Consider the following 7351-nt stretch of genomic DNA (forward strand, 5'->3'; position numbering starts at 1 on the left):
GCAACCTGTCCAAGTTGCTGTTGTGGATGTGCAGGAACCACATTCACCCAGTGAGCCGTAAAGGACACGTGTTGTCCCTGACCATAGTTACAGCACCAGACATCGGCACTGCCATGCACTTTGGTACACACCGACAGGCTTAAGGACTGGCCTACCTTCTCTTTCACAAAATTGTGCAGGGCTGGTACTGCCTTCTTCGCAAAGAAATAACAGCTTGGCACTCTCCACTTCGGCTCGGCACAAGCCATCAGTTCTCTGAAAGGTGCAGAGTCCACCACTTGAAAAGGGAGGGACTGCAGCACCATCAACTTGGACAGGAGCACATTCAGCTTCTGCACCATTGGATGAGTGGGCAATGGCGCAGAAGCTGATGCATTCGCCGATGGATTGTTGGCAGAATGGCTGACAAAAAGTAGGAAAAGCAGGAGCATCTGGAGCGACAGAAGGAGGGTATGACACACAGCTCCCTTTGGCTGAGGTGGTGGAGCCTTGGCTGGCTGAAAAAGGGAGTGGCGTGCCACGGGGTGCCAACATTGGGACCCTGGCCACGCTTCACCTTCTGCCGACATATCTTGCATGTGGATATGTGAACCTTCTCCAGATGCTTGATAAAAACCGCCACACTGCTGAGTAGCTGATTTTCCCACCAATAGTGCGCACTAATTGACTGCTACTGCATCCATCTCCAGGAACCCCTGTTCCACTACCTCCAGAATTTCCTTTTCTGCCACCATGCTGACTGCCAACCATGTTACCACCTTGCTGGCTCAGCTGCTGCCTCACGGGAAACCTGCAACTCTCTTCTCTTGATGATGATGAAGCCCCTTCTGCACCTGGCTCCCAATTGTGATCAGCTTCATCATCATCAAAAAGTGTCTGCACGTCACTGATGTCCTCCTCAGGTTCTTCAACAATGCCTATTTCAGGAACCTGAACCCTGGCAACACCACCTCCCACGTCACTCTCCTCATCACTACTTGCCCGCAGAGCAGGGGAAGCGACAGATATCTCCTCCACTTGTTGGCTGGGCAGTAGCTGCTGACTGTCCTCTATTAGATCATACTCACTGAATAGGGGAGCTGAACCTACAGCATAAGATACTTCTTTAGGAGAGGGAACAGCATAGGACAGAGGCAATGAGAGGACAGGGACTGCTCCCGGGCCATGCCAACTGAGGGTTGTGTCTGAGAAACCCACCGACTGTTGACTGGGGGTATCAGATGTCACTTGTGATGAAGTAGATAACCATGTTAACCAATGGATAATGACAGATGGGTTTCTGGTTGAGACACTATTGCCAACTGATACCAGGAGCTCAGGTCTCTCGCTGCGACTCCTGCTGCCACTCGACCCTAGTCTGCTGCGACCTCTTCCTGATGAATTTAGGCCTCTGCCACTCCTCTGTGCACGTCCTGGCACTTTTCTGCCTGACATACTAAGTGTGTATATGAGGGGAGTACAATACGCTTCACTACACTTAAAACAGTATTTGTCTACAACAGCAGCTGGTGTGCACTTTTGCACTTATGAGGGCAGAAAAATGTGGTACAGTACGCTTAAAAAAATGTATTTTAGTTAAATAGCAGCCAGTGATTACTTTTGCCTGGACTTTCACAGTATCTAGGCCTTTGACAGATTAACATGTACAAAATAGTACACTGCTTAGATGTAGGTATGTGGTATGCACTTATGAGGGCAGAAAAATGCGCTACAGTATGCTTAATGAACGTTTTGGAGTAAAACACCAGCCGGTGATTACTTTTGGCTGACCTTTCACAGTATGTATGCCCTTGACAGATTAACAGGTACAAAATAGTACACTACTTAGATGTACGCATGTGGTATACACTTATGAGGGCAGAAAAATGCGTTACAGTACGCTTAATGAACGTATTGGAGTAAAACACCAGCTGGCGAGTACTTTTGCCTGGACATTCACAGTATCTAGGCCCTTGGCAGATTAACAGGATTAAAATAGTACACTACTTAGATGTAGGTGTTACGCCGAGCACTCCGGGTCCCCGCTCCTCCCCGGAGCACTCGCAGCATTTACCTGCTCGCAGCGCCCCGGTCAGACCCGCTGACCGGGAGCCCTGCGATAGTGTCTCTAGCAGGGATGCGATCCGCGATGCGGCACGCGCCCGCTCGCGGTTCACATCCCAGCCTCTGGTGAATACCAGTAACCCCTTAGACTCCGTTCCCCTGGTACGGCCCACGTCATCACCCCACTGACACAGAGGATCCACCACCAGTATCCTCTCAGTACCCGGATCCTGACAGTAGGTATGTGGCATGCACTTATGAGGGCAAAATAATGCACTACAGTACACTTAAAAAAGTATCTGAGCACAACACCAGCCGATGAGTACTTTTGCCTGGACTTTCACAGTATCTAGGCCCTTGACAGATTAACAGGTTTAAAATAGTACACTACTTAGAAGTAGGTATGTGGTATGCACTTATGAGGGCAGAAAAATGCGCTACAGTACGCTTAATAAACGTATTGGAGTAAAACACCAGCCGCTGATAACTTTTGGCTGTCCATTCACAGTATGTAGGCCCTTGACAGATTACCAGGTAAAAATTAGTACACTAATTAGATGTACGTATGTGGTATGCAGTTATGAGGGCAGAAAAATGCGCTACAGTACACATAAAAAAGTATCTGAGTACAACAACGGGAAGAACATCTTGCCTACGCTGCGTCAAGGAAGCCTGAGCCATGTGCCCTACATGGCACACGTGTTCAATCTGGTTGTCAAGCGGTTCCTGAAGTGTTCCCCCATCTGCAAGACATCCTAACAATGGGAAGGAAACTTTGCATGCACTTCAGCCATTCGTACACCGCAAAGCACAAACTCCTTGAGCTGCAGCTCGTTTCCACACATTGGAATTCCACCCTCCATATGTTGGACCGACTATACGAACAGAGAAGAGCAATCACCGATTTCTTGATGGTCCAAGCAAATAGCGGTACTCCCCTATGTAACTTTAATGTCAACCACTGGCCGCTCATACGTGACACCTGCCCTTTGCTTAGGCCCTTTGAGGAAGCCACATTATTAGTCATTCGCCAGGATTACGGGATGAATGACATAATTCCACTGCTTCATTTCCTACAACACGTCTTGGATGGCTAGTCAGAAATGTAGGCGCTGGTCAGAGCACTGGAGACGTGGCGCCTACATGTCACGACCACATGAGCCCAGTGGGGGCTGAACTGGAAGAGGAGGAGGAGGGGGACAGTAGAGCAAAATTTAGGTTTCATGAAATAGGTGGTTTTTATAGTCATCTGACAGGAGAGGAGGAGTAGGAGCAGCCAGAGGAGCTACAGGGTGATGAGGAAGACGAGACAGAGGACCCAGAAACAATTTGGCAGTATGCAGCGGAGATGGATGCAGGGAGTACCCTCCGAGTCACTTGCACAAATGGCACGATGCATGCTCACTTGCTTTCGTAGTGACCCCCGAATTGTCTCCATTCGGCAGCGGGATGACTTCTCCACCTTATTGGACCCTTGTTTCAAGCACAAAAGGGGGGTTTTCTTTACACCCACTGAGAGGGAGGACAAACTGACCTACTATGGAGACATCCTACGTAGTCAGTTGGCCGATGCCAATCTTCGTCCATCCTCGGGGGATCAGACTCGGGGGGGCCCTCACCTTCCACTGCCATCGCGGCTGGGGAGGGGGGGGGGGGTGCCAGGAGTAGTACCAGCTCCATCAGCGGCAGCCTGAGTCTACAGTCGCTGATGAGTAGCTTTCTTCACCCGCATAGTGAAGCAACTCATCAGCAGCAGGTACACCTGGAGCAGGACCTGAACCAGCAGGTGGTGGCATACCTTGACATGACCCTGCCAACACACTTTAAAGATCTGTTGGACTTGTGGGCAGCCAAACTTGTTTTTTGGCCGCAACTAGCAGAGTTTGCCCTGGAAAAGCTGTCCTGCCCGGCCAGTAGTGTGCCATCAGAGCGGGTGTTTAGTGAGGTAGGGGCCATAGGAAGCCCAAGGAGAACTCGTCCACCAAAAATGTGGAGAGACTGACCTTTGTGAAGATGAATCAGGCATGGATACACCAGGATTTTCACCCACCAATGCCTGATGCATCAGAGTAGATTGACCATGGTGCCACACCAACACTTCACAAATATGGAAAGTGCAAAACATATTTAAGGTGCTGCTCCGCATCAGACCACAAGTAAGTATTGAGGATATGCATTAGCACCCAATTTGTTTTTTATATCAAAAAAAAGTAAAGGTGTGCAAAAAATGCTCTACCTACACCACCAAGTAGTAATGTGATGCAAAGACCTCTAAAAGATAGAAGGGAACAATGTATGGTCCATTGTAACCGGTGGTGGTAAAAACTTCCCCGGTAAGGCCCTACTCTGGCACTATTAATTCCCTTCTTTACAAGTGTTACTCACCCTAAAAAGGGCAGCCCCACACAGGATCCTCTCCCTATTTCCACCTAAAAATACTGCCATTTCCCTGGGTTTTTAGGTGGAAATAGGGAGAGGTTCCTGTGTGGGGCCGCCCTTTTTAGGGTGAGTAACACTTGCCAAGAAGGCAATTAATAGAGCTAGAGTAGGGCCTTACAGGGGAAGTTTTTAACCCCACCTGCTACAATGGACAATACGTTGTTCCCTTCCACCTTTTGGAGGCAAGTGTTACTCGTCCTAAAAAGGGCGGCCCCACACAGGAACTTCTCCCGATTTTCCAACTAACAACCCTGGGAAATGGCAGTGTTTGTAGGTGGAAATAGGGAGAGGTTGCTGTGTGGGGCCGCCCTTTTTAGGGCGAGTAACACTTGTCAACACTCTCAAGCCTATGGAAGGGGGTGTGACAGCTTCCTCGCCCCCTCCCATAGGCTTGCATTGAGGGGGCGGAGCGTGATGTCACACGGGGGGGTCGGAGGCGTGACATCACAATGCTCCGGCCCCGTGATCGCACACACTCCGGGGACTGATTGTAACGGGGTGCGGCGTGCAAGATCACGGGAGTCCCCAGCGGCGGGACCCCCGCGATAAGGCATCTTATCCCCTATCCTTATGATAGGGGATACGATGTCTAAATGCCGGAGTACCCCTGTAAGGCCAAAATGGGCTGAGTCCAAAAGGGTTTAAAGATGTTTAAGTTTTATAATTGCTGAAAAGTGACTTGTAAAATTTTAAATAAAATTTTATAGAATTTAAATAAAAGCCAGATAAGAAGTACTCAATGGAAGGTAACTCTTGTCACAACATTCTTATAGCATGAAGGACATTTCCAAAACAATCTGCATGTCATACGTAATAACAGTATTATTTCACTAGCACAGTTACGACAAGTCAAAGTGTACTACACCCCTATTGAGGCTCTCTGTAGCCCAGAAATAGCCATTTTTAATAGTGATTCACCGCAAATAAATTTGGACTGAACCAGTTTTTTTCAGAAAAATCATCGAATCGGCCGAATCAAATTTTTAAAAAATTCGCTCATCTCTAGTTATTATGACTGAAACATGACCCATGTTTTACTTTCTTCTGATCTAATAATTATTTTTTTTCAGGCGTACAGAATAATTTGCTCTTTTAAGGTAAAGTCATACATGTCGTATTTTGCCGCGTATTTTATGCAGCTGATTTTGCTACCCATTGAGTGATTTGTACAGGAAAGTTCTTGTAATTTTAAATCCACGTGACAACCTATATGGTACATAGAGATTACCAATTCTTTACAGATTCTGTGTTTCATTCATGCTCCAAAATGCAAATGACTGATTTACAGTAAATCTTGGACCTAACATATTCATGCCCCCCCCCCTTCTGACATTTAAATGGGCACTGTCACCAAACTTTTTTTTTTTATATGTTGTAGTACTCTTGTACTACAACATATCTCTAATATATTTTCATAATTTTTTTGTACCATTAAAATAGTTTCATTTACATTTAAAAAACGGCCACTAGGGGTCTCACTCTTAGTGGCCGGCTGAAGCCTGACATGACGTCATTAGTGAATTGGGACCGATGCCGGCTGGGCAATCGGTCCTAATTCAGTCAGCCTGTGCTCGCTCCCTGCCTGTCAATCAGACAGGTGGGAGTAAGCACTGAGAACAGGATGCGTGCATTGGCTCCCTGGCCTCACACGCCGACCCTGCCTCCCAGCATATGCGCCGTTGCTGCTGCTGTCCTGCACTAAGGTTTGAGAGTGGAGTTCGGGGGGGACGGGACACTGAGAGCGCGGTTTGGGGGGACTGGGAGGGGGTTCGGGGGGACTGGGAGCGGGGAGTGGGGTTCGGGGGGGAGACAGAGAGCGGGGTTCGGGGGGACGGACAGCCGGGATTTGGGGGGGGGGATGAGAGCGGGGTTCGGGGTAGCGCCGCGGCCATGGCCATAAAGTTTTTGTTTTAAACACAGGCTGCCTCCAGTTGTTTCTCCACTACAACTCCCAGCATGCCCTAACAGCCAATAGATGTCAGGGCAAGCTGGGAGTTGTAGTGGTGAAACAGCTGGACGGAGCCTGTATAGATGAGACCCCCCCCCCCCATCAGTGACGCCGCACCTGCTGTCTACCTGGTAAGTGAGCACACTACAAGGTAGACAAAAAGGCATTTCTCAGTTAGTAAAAAAAAAAATTTAAAGGCAGGGAGGGGGTTAGGGATAGAGGGGCAATAGGCAGGGACAGAAAAAAAAAGGATGGTGGTAGCTACTATTTAATGCTCTAATTGTTAAGAAATCTTAAATTTCTCTAGGGTACCATTTAGTAAAAGTATCTGCTCAGGCTATAAGAAGCCGACACATGTCAAGCAGTAGTCTTTTATAAGCATAAGTTTCTAATGTTAAAATGAAAAGAAAGACACTCTATATGTCAAACAGCCAGAAGATCTCATCTGTACAGAAAGTGCTGAATTTTAGTTTCAACCTCTTAATATGGTAGATTTTTCTGTTTATTAAGTATTTTCAGTTATTAAAGAAATCCACTGATCAGCAAGGTCTCAAAAGTTTTTTATGCAGTTGTTTTAAACTTTTAAGGAAACCTGTCATCGCATGGTTTCTCACCACTTCTCTCAGCCCCATTGGCCATGATTGATAGATAGTTCCCTGTTTGGCTACAAAGAAATATATCTATCGATCAAGGCCATAGGGACAGGCTAAAACCACTGGGGTTCATCCTGATGACTCATGGTTCAGGCAGCGTGAAAGTGACGATAGGTCCCTTTTAAAGAATTACAATTAGTAAAAATTGTTTTGACATGTCATAGAGGCATGAATGCAAAAATTCACCAACACAACTTCGCCACTTCAGCACGCCACAACGGATGCACAGACAGGCCAGAAGGCCTAAAATCCAGCAGACTTTCGGACA

Source organism: Hyla sarda, chromosome 2, assembly GCF_029499605.1.
Source record: "Hyla sarda isolate aHylSar1 chromosome 2, aHylSar1.hap1, whole genome shotgun sequence".
In the NCBI taxonomy this organism is placed as follows: Eukaryota; Metazoa; Chordata; class Amphibia; order Anura; family Hylidae; genus Hyla; species Hyla sarda.